Below are 17032 nucleotides of genomic sequence, written 5' to 3'. Positions count from 1 at the left end.
TAAGGTCAGACAGTTGTCCTATGACATTGATAGTTGAGGCATCTTTCTTCCGTCTGCCTGGGTGTTTGAAACACTTCTCCTTAACCAGTTTGTTGTATATTGGCACATCCTTGATGGCTTGGAGAAGTGGTATTTTTACACACAACTGCTTGAGCTCACCCAGAAGCTCATCCTCCTCTGGGTTGGGTTGTGTGGTGGCTGTTAGTCTCTCAGGAAAGGGTGGAATAGCCTTCTGTTCACTTTCCTGTTTATCTTCCTCATCCTCTGGGGGAGGAGGTTGGCGATCTGGTAGACTCTTTCCAGATCGAAGATTGATCTCCTGGATCTCCACAGCATAGGTAGGGCATGAGGTTTCCCTAGTGTATACCTACTGGGCCTGTCTATTATTGGGGTTCGGGTTCGGTTGAGCAAGCATTTGAGGTTGCCTTGGAGGAGCAGGAGGTAATGGTTGAGGTTGAACTGGTGGTGGAGGCAAGATGGCAGGAGGAGTGTTGTATTGGGGCCTCCACCCCGACTGAGGTGCATTCCATTAAGGCTATGGCTGGGCCTGTGAGTGATATGAATGAGAAGTAGGTTGAGTGGGGTACTGAGGTGGATAAGACCATGGAGGAGGCATGGACCATGAAGGATGAGCAGGGGGACCCCAAGAAGGCATAGGAGTCGATTGGTTGGGGCTGTAATAAGCTTGAGATGCCCCTTGCATCCCCTGCTGATAAGGTCTAGATCCCTGTGGCCTCCTTTGGTTGAGGTAATAGAGAAGCTCTGTGGGAGCTTCTGTCCCTTGGTACATGGCTTTAAACCCAGGTAAGGTTGGACACTGATTTGTGGGATGGTCCTCCTCACAAACGAAACACACTTCAACCGAATGCAATGGACATTCGTTCTTAGGGTGTCTCCTTGTACACCTAGGGCAGAAGACAGCCAAGGCTCTCTCAGCTTCTTCTTTCTTTTGCTGAATCCTGAATGTGTCAAGCTGCATGGCAATGGTCTGTCTCACCTCACTCTTAAGATCTTCTAATTGATTTGCAATCTCATGTTTGGAGAAAGGGACACTAGTTGAGAGGTGGTTTCCTCTACCTCGTTTCCGAGCTACCCTGGAGTGGTTTCTAAACACAGTCTTGATGTCCTCATAAGGCAGTTGGTAAATGTCCCCCCCAGCTAACATGTGAAGGGTATCTAAGAGGTCTTCAGGGACTCCTCGGAGCAGGACCAACTTGAGGGATTCAGGGTAAAGTGTGCCCCTGGCCCGCTTATAGCTTAGTTGGAACCTCTCCTCATAATCCTCTAAGGACTCATCATTTCCCATGGACATCCGAAAGATTTCCCCCTTTGTTTCCTTGGATCTACAGTAATCTCGGTACTTGGTGTTGAAAGCTTGCTGGATCTGAGCCCAAGTGGTGATACTATTCCTAGGTAAGCCCATGAACCAGCGTAGTGCTGCATCCTTAAGAGTGGAAGGGAAAAGTTTCAACTTTTTCTCATCTTCAGTATAGTCATAGGTTCTACAAAGGACAGCAAACTCAAACAGGAAGGTATCCGGATCTTCAGTAGTCAGCCCATGGAAGTGAGGTAAGGCGGAGGGGCTAATGTTCTTCATTTTCATCTCTCCATTGGTCTCCTGGATGGGGAAGGCACCTTCTATTCTCTCATCTTCTCTTCTATTGTCAGCCATAGCTTCAGATGGAGTGGTCTCTAACTCTTCTTCTACTATAGGATCTTTGTATATCTCAGGATGTTCACCTCTAGGTTCTTCTGGGTCACTGTCACCAAAGAAGAGAGAAGGGTGACTCAGTGATGTAGTGGGGGTGTTTGGTAGGAATTTGCCTGATCTATCTCGGTTCCTACGAGGCATGAAATGGAAAAGACTTTCTTTTTCTTTTGATTGCTTTTGCTTTGCTTTTCTTTTGGTACCTGCAAAACTGAGACAGATTGATCTACAACTAACTATGAAAGATGCAGAATTAAACTGAAAGCAGGAAAGAACTAATCTACTTTGCTCAAATGAAATTGCAAGAATGGAAATGCTAATCTACGCTTGCAGAAAGGAAATGCTAATCTATGAAAGCAGGAAATGCTAATCTATGAAAGCAGGAAATGTCTATGCTACTTTTGCAGAATGGAAATGAAGTAAACTACTTAGCAGAAGGCAAGAGTAAGGAAGTAGAAGAAAAGCAACAATTACTAATACTCTAACGCTTCCCCGGCAACGGCGCCAAAAAGATGGTGGGTTCCAGTATTGTAGCAATAATGCTACAACTCCTGGAGCTTCCTATCTCTAATTTTATCAACCCGGTAGTTCGTACAAACTTGGAAGCGACGGTGTTGTATGCACAAGTACTAGCTCTTGTCGCAGCTGTCACTTGGTCAGCTGGCACAGGTCCGCTAGGGCTCAAGCCAACTTCTATATGCTCACAGAAGAAACTTTATGAATGATGGACGAAAGCTAACTCAAAGGAGACTAGTCTAATTGCAGAAAGAAACTGAAAGCCAATAAAGCATGAAAACCCTAGTAAACCCTAATTTGACTAGCTAGACCCTTGCAATGCAAAACTGTGAATGAAACTACTACCACTAATGCCATTACTTGTAGTGAGCTGAAATACATGGATCTAAGCTACTTGCATCTGAAAAGACATGTTTTTGTATTTTTTCATTAAGTGGTTGGATTTATTGTGATGATGCTTTTGATTAGGGTTTGGTTGTGCAGGAGCGGTTGGAATGGAAGGAAAGCATGGGCAAGGTCAGGATGGCTAGGGGAGGTCCCAGAGGGTCTCTAGCATCAGTCCACAGAAGTCTACCATGTTCGGATGCTCAGCAACCGAGTTTGCAGGCTTCTACAGGAAGTTTGCAGGGGATCCTACAGGAAACTCAGGGATTTCTACAGGAAGTCTGTGCAATTCTACAGGATGTTTGGCCGTGGAAGTTTTGGGAGATGGTGAAGTGTTGGAGTGGTGTGGGAGGATAAGTGAGATGGAGATGGAGCTGGTGATGGCTCAGGAGCAGAGAAGTCAAATGGAGGAAGAGTGCATACAGTGGGTTGATGGTTGGAAGGATGGGATCAACGAAAGTTTAAGTAGATGGAGCTAAGTGATTAATGGATGAGTTGGAGGGTAAATGAGCTGGACAGAGGCTGAGTAGGTGGATTGAGGAGAGATCAAGAAGAAGAAGAAGGAAGTGGAATGATATGGAGCAGCGTAAATGAAACAAATGACTTATGCACCAAAAACGAGAATTCATTAACCTATGATAACTGTGCCATGAAACCTATGAACAGCAATGGAAAACCAAGAAATGAAACTTGTGCATGGAAGTGGAATGTAGAAGTATGGTTCAATATCAAAAGTGCATGGATGGATCTTCAACGAAAATGTCTATGTTGCAGCTTGCATGGAAGTGAGAAGAACTGCGTTTCTTTTTGGTGGTTGGTTATGGACTGCACCCCAATCCCTAACAGCGATGGCAGTGAGCTTTAACAACCTTTTTCTGGAGCTCCAATAAATTATAACTATCCTCCTATCGAATCTAAGCAACTGAAAGCAAATTCACCATAAACCAATCCTATTCAATCTCATGAAAAAGACTAAATTAACAGACTGTAAATTCAAATTGCATGTCAAAGTAAAAACTCAAAGTGCTGGAACGAAATGCAAATAACATTACAACATCGAGGAGATCTATTGCTCTCAGGTTGGGCCCTAACCTGAGAGCTATAGCTCCCTTAGAAACTCAGAATGAGATCAAAATCTGCCTACCTTTATTCATAAAGGAAAGTCTGATGTCATGCCAAAACTGGCTTACAAAAAGAACAAAAACCGAGCTGTAGCTCGTACTTCCAAATTACAAGAGCAATACAAAAGTTCAAAAAGCTTCTATCCAAGGCTACGACCTCAGTATTTATGCAAAATGATCATCCAACAGGTGTCCTTGATTTGTGGAGCTCGGCTGTCCAACTGAAGGTTAAACTGTTGATCCTGTAGGACAGTTATAACTGTTGTTCCTGTAGAACAGTTGGCTTCCTCTAAGCTCGGTGGGGAGATGGATTGGAGCTCGGAGCTATGGTGGGAATTACGAGGAAGGTCCCCAAGACCGTGGACATCCTCTCCTAAAAACCAGCAGTGCCACCTCACTGTCTCCTTGTCTCCTTTCTCGTGGTCTTTGCTCCCTTTTAATGCCAAAACCTGAAATCATCATGTATTAGCCACGTGGATAGAATGCCTACCCTTCTTCCTACAAACAACACGAATAAACCAAGAAATGAATGCATAAGCAATAAAAAATGAATGGTTTGAGCAGAGTAAGTAGGCCAAATGAGCCCAAATTGTACCAAAAATTGGGGCTCATCAGTTTACAGTATATGTTGTTTCATACATGCTAAGATCAATGAACTATTTTTTTAGCTTAAGTATATATCTTATTAATAGGGAAAATTTTAAGGATTGAAGTTTAACTTATAGTTTAGACACCTTGGCGAGTATTATAGTCTCTAATATGCAAAATGTAAAATGTTTGGTCATACTTTTATAAAAATATTTAGATTTATAATTATTTTATATTATTCTATATAAAATTTTGGCAATATTTAAAGTAAATTAATTTTATATTCTAAAATTTGGGCGAATCACTTTTAGAAAAATGGAAATTGGTGAATCTTTTTTTGGAAAAAAACATGGAAAATTAGCCCACCTGTGAATATTATCCCCTAAAATTTTCAATGCTTATTGAATTTGTGTTGTATTTTCTTACATGATCGTCATTATCTTGTGAACTATTTTGTAGGTTAACTAAATATTCTTACATATGTGTGTGTCTCTCTTTTAGAATAGTACTATTACTTATCTTCTTGTTGTAGCGACTACAAAAACCCTCCAAAATTTTTCCTTAGCTTCATTTTGGAGCCTCCCTACCAACCATCCTCAGCAACATGTCTTGCACTATCAAGTACATGAGCTTTAGTAGCTTTCTAGGAGCTTGCCAGCCTGTGCATGATAGCTTGCTTCACTCCCCTCACAAGTTGCTACTCTGGACTTGGTCTAGTTGCTCGTTGAGAAGCTCCCTCAAGAAATTGCGTAATTCTGGAGGGGAACCAGCTTTCCCTCCAGAAACTGTGCAAATCTGACTGGCAACCTGCTAGGCTCAGAAACTGTGCAATCCTGTCAGACAGGCTTCCCAGTGAAAACTGTGCAATCTCGCCCAACAGTGCTGCTCAACCCAGAAATTGCATAATTCTAGGCAGTAGTCAGCTGCTCCTCCCAGAAATTACACAATTCCTCTGGACATCCAACCCAACTTCCTCCCAGAAACTGCGCAAAATTTCCCCTCAGTCAACTAAGTTGTTGCATGTGCCTTTAGGTTGACTGGTTCCACCTAGGACCAAGAAAACTTGACTTGCATGCATGGGCTACTTTTTCCCAAAATAGAAAAAAGAAACATGAAAAAAGCATCCCTAGATTTTAGGGAGCTATTTTTAGCAGCTGGAGGTTACATGCAAAGATCATTTTAGAAAGCTTCCTCCAAGTTTTGCTTTTTCCTAGATTTGTGGCATGCACTTCATGAGCCTCAAACTTATTTATTCGACGCTTTAGAGATCATTCTTCACATTGATCTTGGAGCTCTGACATCCCACAACACATCCAAGATTCTTTGACACATCCAGCTCAACTATTTCAGGGTAAGTCCGCTTAACTTGTCTTTTGCAACATTTTTGTCGCCTTTTGTGTTTTTGCTTATGTGAATATTAGGTCCCTATAATACTAGTGATTCCCCCATTACTATTGTCATTGTATCCCTTATTGTTATTGTTGTGCCCCTTTTGTCCCCATATTGTTATTATTGTGCCCCATAGAAGCCCACTATTGTTATTTTTGTGCCCATATATTATTATTGTTAGGTCGGCTTTGGTTATATTGTGACCCCTTAGACTCCTATATATGGAAAGGAGGTTTTTTCATTTGTATCATCCAAGAATTGTCCATTTGTGTAATGTAAAAGAGGTTGGCCCCTCGAAGAGGCTTATTTTGAAGGTGTTTATCTATCTTTTCTATCTTTTTGTGAGTTGGTTTCATAACATTTAGTATCAGAGCTTTGGATTTTAGGGTTTCACTGCTCCAAACAGGTCATCATGGAATTTTTGCTATAACGTTTTCACTATGAAGTTTCAGAATCTTAAAAAAAACCCATTTGAGAAGAAATCGGTCCAAACCTCGGGTCCAAATTTCAGATCTTTTCTCACTATATTTTCAGAGCTATGATCTGAGGAAGTTAGGGTTTTTGCAAGCTCCGAAATTTCATCTCAAACAGGTCATCGTGGAAGTTTCGCTATAATTTTGTTTCTATGTAGGTTCAGACTCTGAAATTAAAACCATTTGAGCCGAAATCCTGGTGAAGCTCAAGTCCGAATTTCAGATCTTGTATCACTATATTTTCGGAGATATAATCTGAGGAAGTTAGGGTTTTTACAGACTCCAGAATTACATTCTAAACAGGTGACCTTGGGAAAACTGTCATAACTTTCTCTCTAAGCATCAGATTGAAATTTCGTAAGAAGCTACAGGAAGAGGACGGACTGTAATTTTTTGTGTATTTTTTTAGGTCCGAAGGTCAAAACAGTAACACATGGAACTTCGTACAAGTTCACTCTACTGAACAAGTAGATAAGTAGGTCATCTTGGGAGGTGGGGCATAACTCTTTCTTGGAGAATCCAATTTCGATCAGACTAGTGGCATTAGAAAGAGGGCACAGAGGGATACTATAGGTCGCAATTTCAGACCTTCAAGATCCGAAATTACAGAGTTATAGTCATTCAATATCGAGCTCCTACAAAGTGAAAAAAGGTGTGTAGTTTTTTTAAATTTTTTCATAAGTTTGGTTTGAAAAATTCATTTGAAGGAATTCAGAGGGCATAGTGAAGCATTATTATTAGTAATTGATGCCCTGAAGAAAAAAAATGGAAACACCTAGTAAGCAACCTGAATGCTCTAACATGACTCATGAAGAAGAGGAAGAAATGCAACATGATATATCAAAATTACAAGAACAAGTGCAACAAATTTCACTTGAACAAAAAGTGACAGAAGCTAAAATGGATGGTTTAAAGAAAGATGTAGAAGCTAAGATGTATGGTGTGGAAGCTAATATGGATGGTTTAAAGAAAGGTGTAGAAGCTAAGATGGATGGTTTAGAGAAAGGATTATAAGCTAAGATGAATGATGTGGAAGCTAAGATGGATGGCATGGAAGATAAGATGGATGATTTAAAGAAAGGCATGGAAGCTAAGATGGAAGGTTTGACAAAAATTCTACAAGAAATTCTTACCAATGGTGAAAGAGTAGTAAAGGAAACTCACGATGAGAACAAAATAAATGTTAATCATGATTTCATAAACTCTAACATTGGATCGAAGAACCACCATGTTCCAAATATCGATATGAGGAAGTTTGATGGCAAGGATCCTGCAACATGGATACTATAGATGGAGCAATTTTTTAATCTTCATAATGTCCAAAACACACAAAAGGTATGCATTGCGACTTTATATTTGGAACCAAATCAGTTTTTATGGTATCGATGGCTTTGCTCTCGTAAATAAATTGTCACTTGGGCTATTTTTACAGATGAAATGATAGCACATTATGAGGATACAAAAAGCAACACTTTTTTTAGCCAATTGATAAATCTCAAACAAAAGGGTTCAATGATGGAGCACATTAAGGACTTCCAAAAATTGAATATAAGGGTAAAAGATATTCCAAAAGAGCATAGTATTGATGTGTTCATAGGGACTTTAAAGGATAACATACAACATGAGGTTCGCCTTTGGGAACCTGATTCATTGGAGAAGGCGTTTAGGTTAGCAAGAAAAATGGAAAGAAAAATTATGGCAACAAGGAAGCCTACCACTCACAATCATAAAGATGGAAGTGTTGTTGCCCCTAACCATCCACAACCTACAAGGTTGACACCACAACAATTGGAAGAAAAAAGAGCAAAAGGGCTTTGTTACAGTTGTGATAAAAAATACACTAAAGGTCATAAGTGTGCTAAGAAGAAATTATTTTACATAGATTGTGAAGAGGAGGAAGAAAAGGAACAAGAAATGTCAAAAGAAGAGGATATACACCAGGAACATACCCTAGAGAAAGAAGAAATGAATCTGAACATATCTTGTAATGCATTTGCTGGAATTACCACTCCTCAAACTATCAAGATAGAATGGCATATCAAAAAGAAAAAGGTAATAGTGTTGATTGATTCGGGTAGTACCCATAATTTTATTCATTGTAAGATAGCCAAGGAATTGAATTGCTTCCTATATCCAGCACCAAAGTGTCAAGTGATGGTTGCAAGTGGAGGAACCATAACTTTCTTAGGAAAGCGCCATAATTTCAAGCTATCCATGGGAGAATATGTATTGAATAACCCAATGCTTTCCATTCCAATGGGTGGTGTTGATATTGTACTACGAGTCCAATGGCTACAATCCTTGGGTACAATAGCTTTTAATTTTCAAGAACTTTTCATGAAATTTTCTTCAGAAGGAAAGGAATTTGAATTAAGGGGTATCATAGGGAAAACGGGAAGGATAATTAGCTCTAACAGAATGACAAAACTTCTAAAGAAATAAAAATGAGGCATAATTGAAAAATTATGTTCACTAGATGTTCCCACATCGAAATCATCTATTTCTCCAGATCTCCAAAAAGTCTTGGATAATCATTCCAAGGTATTTGAGACTCCCAAAGGCCTCCCACCTATTCGTGATCATGATCATGTTATTCATTTGATTCCAGGAAGTGTTCTTTCAAACGTCAGGCCTTACAGATATCCATATGCCCAAAAGAGTGAAATTGAACGTAATGTTGCAGAAATGCTAAAGGCTGGTATAATTCAACCTAGTCAAAGTTATTTCTCTACTCCAGTAGTATTGGTTCACAAGAAGGATGGATCATGGCGCATGTGTCCAGATTATAGGGAGCTCAACAAGCTCACTATTAAAGATAAATTTCCCACTCATGTCATTGATGAAGTATTGGATGAATTGCATGGATCAGTTTACTTCACCAAGTTGGGTCTTCATTTAGGATATCATCAAATCAGAATGAAGACTAAAGACATTCCAAAAACAACATTTAGAACTCGTGAGGGTCATTATGATTTTTTGGTCATGCCTTTTGGCCTTACCAATGCACCTTCTACATTTCAAGGTTTGATGACTTCCATTTTCAAAAATTTCCTTAGAAAATTTTTGTTAGTATTTTTTGATGATATACTAATCTACAACAAGTCTTGAAAGGATCATGTTCAACATGTTGACAGGGTGCTCAAACTATTCGAGGAGAAACAATTATATGCAAAAAGATCCAAATGTTTCTTTGGAGTACAAGAGGTGGAATATCTGGGTCATATTGTATCTCATGAAGGTGTTAAGGTAAACCCTAGAAAAATTAAAACCATTAAGGAATGGAAAATCCCCACATGTATAAAGCATCTATGAGGATTTCTCGGGTTGACAGGGTATTATCGCAAGTTTGTTAAGAATTATGGGAGAATAGCAACAAATCTAACAAAATTATTGAAGAAAGATGAATTTTCGTGGACTCCAGAAGCAACGAAGGCCTTTGAACATCTTAAAGAGGAAATGTGCCAAGAACCAGTCTTAGCTACACTGGACTTCACAAAAACCTTTATTGTGGAATGTGATGCCTCAAGAAATGGAATTGGTGTTGTTTTAATGCAAGAAGAAAGACCAATTGCTTTTGAAAGTCATCGAATCAAAGGAAAGTATTTACATAAAGCTATTTATGAGAAGGAAATGTTGGCAATACTACATGCACTTAAGAAATGGTGACCCTACCTAATGGGAAGACACTTCAAGGTAAAAACAGATCATGATAGTCATGGAAAATTTTAGGGGTGAATGTTCGCCATTTGGCGAAATTAAGGGGTTTTAAATTTTTAGTGGGCGAATATTTTGTATCATAGTACATTTTTACAAATCACCTCAAATAGCCCACCTTATTTTAAGGGAGAGGGTAAGAAAGGTAAATTTAGCCCTTGAAATTAGGAGTTACAACCTTCCATTCGCCCTAATTTTCAAGAATAGGTTTTATTTAAGTGAATTCTATGGGCCAAATACCATATTTATAAAAGAGGTATGGTAAATTAATAAAAATGTAAATAAATGAAAGGTATGGTAAATAAATAAAACATTTTTTATATTTATTCCATAAGTCACCTTATATACATGCAAGGGTGTAAAAAAATAAAAATATAAATAAAGTGGAGGTATGGTAAATAAATAAAACCTCTTTTTATACTTATTCAAAAGGTATGGTAAATAAATAAAAATATAAATAAATTAGACGTATGGTAAATAAATGAAACCTCTTTTCATATTTATTCCATAACCCTCTTTCTATTTATGAAGGCTCAAAAAAGAGGTTTTATTTAAGTGAATCCTATGGGCCAAATACCATATTTGTAAAAGAGGTATGGTAAATTAAAAATATAAATAAATGAGAGGTATGGTAAACAAATAAAACATTTTTTTTATATTTACTCCATAAGTCACCTTATATTTATGAACACTCAAAAAATGTGTTATATTTAGGTGAAACCTATGGGCAAAATACCATGGGCTAGATTATTATTAATACCATGCAAAAAAACATTATTAACCCTAATATTAGTATTAATAAAAATAAAAATGGCACATGGTATTGACCCATGGTATTCACGTGGAATGTAGCCTATTTAAATGGGGGAATTAAACCAACATAGATCCATCTTTACTCTGGATCTACTAAGCCCTGAGAGGGATCAAATATCGTGATATGCAAACTAGCATAGAGTGAAAAAATATTTGATCCCTCTCGAGCTTGGTGGATCAAGAGTAAAAATGGATGTTGTAATTTAATGTATGTTAAACATTTTAACTTGGTTAAAATAAAATAAAAATCAATTATTAATTTTATTAATTTTTATAAATTACTAATAGTAATTTTTAAGCTCCAGGTTTATGATAACTCATGGTATGACCCATGGTAATGCCATGGTATTCATGTGAGCATAGACTATTTAAAGGGGAAATTCTATCATCTTAGATCCATCTTAATTCTGGGTCTACCAAGTGCTCAGAGGGATAAATAGATTTCATCCCCCTAAGAGTGGTAGATGTGGAGTTAAGATGGATATAGGTTGGTTTTTATGATAATGAAGATATTAAATAGACTTACGAAATTATATTGTAAAAACATCTTAAGCTGAATGGTTAAAGCTACATTTAGTCACTTCACAAAATTTAGTAAAAAATATCAATATCTCCATTAATATTGGCTTTTAACTTTGTTTGATTTAACAAGAAAAATTCGAAACAATGAAACCTTATCACTCTTTCCGCATCACCCTCGCAGAAGATTTCTCACCATTTTTCAAACATTCTCAATATGATATCTTCATGAAAAAGTTTAGGTACTGATGTTAGATTAGTTGTTTGAAAAATAAGTTGGTTTGTACAACCTTTCATCTTTTGTGCTATTCTTAGTTTGTCCTAATGATCTGTAGGGGTTGGAGCCATTGCACCATATTTTCCTAAAAGGTGGAGATTGTTCACCAAAAAGGAAATTAATCTACATGTTACAACATTGTTAAAAAATGCGAGACCTATGAGCTTGGTAGTGAATTATGCTAAAAAACAATTTAGATTGGGAGAGACGTAATTAAATTTTATTATTTAATTGAAGATTTCCAATTAAAATAATAATAAATCTACATTTATATATTCATATATTGATTGGAAGGATTCTCACAATGGTCACTTCTTTCAATTAGATCCCCTTCAAGCCTTTGGGATACCTAATACTTTCTTATATAATATAGTTGGGGCTTGCTACTTGTTGGCGTGTTGGGGTAAACAAACTTGATGTTTTTTTTTTTTTTTTTTTTTTTTTTTTTTATCTCGCAGTTGGAGTCTATGGAATAAGAAAGAAATTTGATGACTTGAAAAAAGTGGTAGCTTGACAGAACTTGTTGTCATTATCAACACTTACAAGAACTTTGTTGTGGAATATTATCAAAACTAATAGAAGGATATGAAAGAGTGTATTGTAAGAATCTTGACAAACACAACCACTGAAACTTGGAACATTGTTTGTAGGAAGAGAAAATTATGTTTCTTTTTTCCAAACATGTATGTTAGTATATTACAGCTTAATGAATATGTTTCTTATTATCATATATGGTTTCATACTTTAACAAAACATTCGCCATGACTTCACAATGTTTTTTTATTCAGTAAAAGATTTGTCAAGATCTTACAAGATTTTATAATTCAGTGAAATATTCTCCATCACTATACAAGATAATATAATCTGGTGAGAGATTCGCCAAAAAAATTATATATACATATTATATTATTGATAAAATCGCCTCCCATTTGTCCTATGTATCATGGGGATTAGCCCATTTATTATACATATAAATTTAGGGTGGTTCTTAAAATTTTCCCTGATGATAGTCTTAAATACATTTTAGAACAAAGATTATCTTCAGAAGAGCAGCAAAAATGGGTCACAAAGATGTTGGGTTATGACTTTGAAATCAAGTACAAAAAGGGAAGAAAAATGTTGTGGCAGATGCACTCTCAAGGAAGGATGAGGATGTGGAAGCATTTCTTTGCGCCATTTCTATTATCCAACCAGATTGGATAAACGAAGCAAAGGATGAATGGAAGAATGACGAAGAAGTGTGGGCACTCATTCAAAAGTTACAACAAGATCCTAGTACATCTGATACATTTAGCTGGAAAAATGATTCGTTATGGTACAAAGATCGGTTATACCTATGTAAGAATTATGAACTCAAACAAAAGATTCTTAGGGAATTGCACAACTCTCCCTTAGGAGGGCATTCTGGATTTCTAAAAACTTACCACAGGGTTAAGAATGAATTTTTTTGGGATGGCCTTAAATCGGATATTCAAAAGTTTGTGGCGAAATGTTTGGTTTGCCAACAAAATAAATTTGAAACAATTAAGACCCCAAGTCTATTACAACCTTTATCCATTCCAAGCCAACGTTGGGAGGAGGTTTCAATGGATTTTATCACAGGTTTACCCAAGTCTGAAGGAAAGAGTGTTATCATGGTGGTAGTTGACAGACTTACCAAGTATGCACACTTTTGTGCATTATCTCATCCATTTAAAGCGAGTACAGTTTCTACTGCATTTATGGAAACAATTCAAAAGCTACATGGAAACCCAAAGATTATTGTAAGCAACAGAGATCCCATTTTCAATGGAATTTTTTGGACAAAATTATTTTCTTGTCTTGGTACTCAGTTAGCTCATAGCTCATCTTATCATCCTCAATCTGATGGGAAAACTAAGATAGTAAACAAATGTTTGTAAGGATATCTTCGTTGCTTTGTATCTGATAAATAGACACAATGGGTCAAATGGTTTCCTTTAGCTAAATGGTGGTATAACACTTCCTTCCATACTGCAACAAAAATGACCCCATTTATGGAACTTTATGGATATCATCCACCATCCATCACATCATATTTAAGAGAAAACTCTAAGGTTCAAGCAGTGGAATATCACATCGAGCATCAACAACAATTTCTCCAACTCTTAAAGGATAACCTCACCTTGGCGCAGAATAGAATGAAACAACAGGCATATCAACATCGCAGTGAAAGAAGTTTTGATGTAGGTGATTAGGTATTCCTACGGCTACAACCATATAAATAAATGTCCCTCAAGCAAGCTAAGAAGGATAATAAATTATCACCAAAGTATTATGGTCCGTACAAGGTGTTGCAAAAGATAGGTACTATGGCATACAAATTGGAGTTTCCTGCAGCTTCCTGAGTGCACCCAGTTTTCCATGTGTCATGCTTAAAGAAGGTTATAGGTGACAAGCTCCCAGTTCAAACAATATTGCCAGAACGTGATGAGGAAGGAAAAATCATATTGGAACCTGAAGTAGTCAAAAGAACAAGAACTCGACAGCTACGAAATCGATCAATTTCATAGTATCTCATCAAGTGGAAGAACTTACCCATTGAAGATTTCACATGGGAGGGTGAGAATTTTATACAAAAGCATCCAAAACTACTCAAGCATTGAGGAAAACACTTTTTTGAAGGAGAAGGGCATGTTAGGTCCCTATAATACTAGTGCTTCCCCCATTACTATTGTCATTGTACCCCTCATTGTTATTGTTTTGCACTTGTTGTCCCCATATTGTTATTAGTGTGCCCCATAGAAGCCCACTATTGTTATTTTTGTGCCCTTATATTATTATTGTTAGGTCAGCTTGGTTATATTGTGACCCTTTAGACTCCTATATATAGAAAGGAGGTTTTGGCATGTGTATCATCCAAGAATTGTCCATTTGTGTAATGTAAAGGAGGTTTCCCCCTCGAAGAGGCTTATTTTGAAGGCGTTTATCTATCTTTTCTACCTTTTTCTGAGTTGGTTTCATAAAATTGAGTGTTGTATGCTTGATTTTTGTGAATGCTTGCTGTCATTTGCATGTGTATTAGCTTGTACAAGCACCGTTTCAGTTTTCGTTAGCATCTCACTGTTGTCGCATGCATGACATTGTTTTGCATGAACAATCGTTGATTCGATGACTCGTCTCACACACATGCATGTTGTTCCATTTTCTGAATATTACATTCATGGTTTACATGCATGATCATTCACCTCTCCTACACTCAGTATCACCATGCATTCACATCTTCATTTGCTTTCAGTTGCCCGTTGGCGGGTCTAGGCAGCCTTGGCCCAGACTCTGGCTCACCAAGACAGCATTGCGCAATTCTGAGAGGGAAGGCTTTGCCTTCCTCCCAGAAAATGTGCAATTTTGGCCAAGGATTGCACTCCAGTCTTTCCTTGCATAATTCTGAGAGGCATTGACTGCTGCCCCAGAAAATTGCGCAATGCAGTCCTTAGGCCTGCAACACTTGCCAATTGAAATTGTGCATTATGCAATCCCAGCACCCAACAAGCTAGTTTGGATTGTGCATTGTGCAATTACAGCTGTCAACCAGCCTCCCGATAGTCTGGACTACCTTTTTCACAGTTCTTGTAGTCAGTCTCCCAGCCTCCCAGTGAAAATTGTGCAATCCTTGTCAGTTAATCCCCAGGTATGTAGCATGTCATCCCTCAAGTTTGCTTTGGTTTTAACTGATAGATTTCTTGCCATGCATGTAGCCATGTCTCCAAATACAGCAGGTGTTCATCCATCTCTTAGCAGTTCAGGATCAATGGCCTCCAAGATACTAGGATCAAAGGACACCAACGAAAGCGCAACTGGAGCAGCAATTGAGCGGGTGTCTACAAGTTTGTCAATTTATGAAGACAACAAGCTGATTGTAGAAAAAGACATCAAGCTAAAATGGAAAGAGGTCAATGATGAATTCTCAGGCACATTTGTGAAAGATCTTGAAGACCGCCAAGTCTATGTGAACATTCACAAGCCCAACTTCTACCGGATTGCATGCAGGTATCCCACATTCCCATGTGCAGACATGACACATTAGATCATCTCGCACATTGATCCTGAGACAATGACATTGAGCAGTGTCAGCAGGACAGAGATTGCTACCTTCAGGGCATAGGATTATCAGCAAATGTACCATTTTTTGAAGCCAGTGATCACCATTGAGACACCCTTCAACCTACGCAACAGTAATGCCAACTCCAGGGATATCTTGAAGAACTGGGTAAAGGAGCCAGCCAAATTCAAGATGACACCCAGCCAGATTTACAAGATGAAGATACTACGGAAGGTGTATCAATACTTGGTCATCTTTGCATGTCATTTGTATGGCCAAGAGAGGACGGAGACCTTCCCGCAGAGTTGGGTGATCACGTTGGACCAACTGGCCAGTGAAGGCAAAGCAAGCAATTGGTCTGACATGTTGGCTCACAAGCTGAAGGAATAGGTCACATGAGCTCGGCATCTGCCTAAAGGTCAACAAGTAGAAATCTACATGTCTGCCTACATCTTGGATGCAATTTGGGCCCGTCAGGAGTTCCCGGGCATGAAATGGGCATGGACATCGACGGAAACCTCTGTCAATACTTATTGTAAATTGTTTTCTGAATGTAGCTTCAGAGGAGTTATCACACAGTTATCAGATCATTTTGTCACCTAGGTGTACAAGACGATATTTGAGCAGGATCCACCTTGCATGTCGAAGGCATCAACGAAGGCACTGATCGATATAATGAATTGGTATGCCTCAGCATCCGACACCTTCATATGGATGTATAGTATAGAGAAGCCTCTACATGTTTTGCCGAAGTTTTCCATGGACAAGCTCGTCATGCAAGAAGTATCGTACCACATCTTAGCAGGATTGTCAGCTAGGCCGCACTAGAAGAAGAAGGTACCTTGGCCCACTCTTTTGTTGCGGATCGGGTTATCTGAGATATGAAACCTCAAGCATGCAGATGTCAAAACAGAGGAGATCACTAAATATCCTTTTGACGTCTGAAGCTTCAATCCATATGACCCGCATTGCATTGTGAAAGATCATTGTGTGAGAGTACAGTTTCAGTGGATCCACAGGGCATGTCATTGGGTGGAGGAAGACCCATGGAGATATTGTTACATCTTCTCTAGGCCCAATGAACCAGACGGCATCGTTGTGGAATGGTTAGCGAAGCAGCGTGAAGAAACATCCAGGAGAGCACCAACAACAGCAGTAGCAGAGGTAAACATACCGGCACGCGACAAAGGCAAGAGGAAGATTGTTGACAGTGCAGAGGTAGAACAAAGTTGCAAGTTCAGAGAAAACTCACTTGTGCAGAAAGAAGCTTTGGAAATAAAGGCAAAGAGGTAATAGCGCGAGAGGAGGACCACGCAAAGGCAGAGAAAAAAATAGAGGATGGAGGAAACATTGAAGGAGTTGCATGAGTTGAAGGAGAAACTACAGAAGGAACAGGAGCTGTGTAAATAGGAGAAGAAAGCGCATCAAGAACAGGTACAGCAGGGGGCACAATATGTACATACAGGTGAA

This window comes from Pinus tabuliformis, chromosome 6 (genome assembly GCF_031772625.1).
Source record: "Pinus tabuliformis cultivar Carrire ecotype Pingquan chromosome 6, CPIR1, whole genome shotgun sequence".
Taxonomy (NCBI): domain Eukaryota; kingdom Viridiplantae; phylum Streptophyta; class Pinopsida; order Pinales; family Pinaceae; genus Pinus; species Pinus tabuliformis.
Note: the sequence above shows the minus strand (reverse complement) of the source record.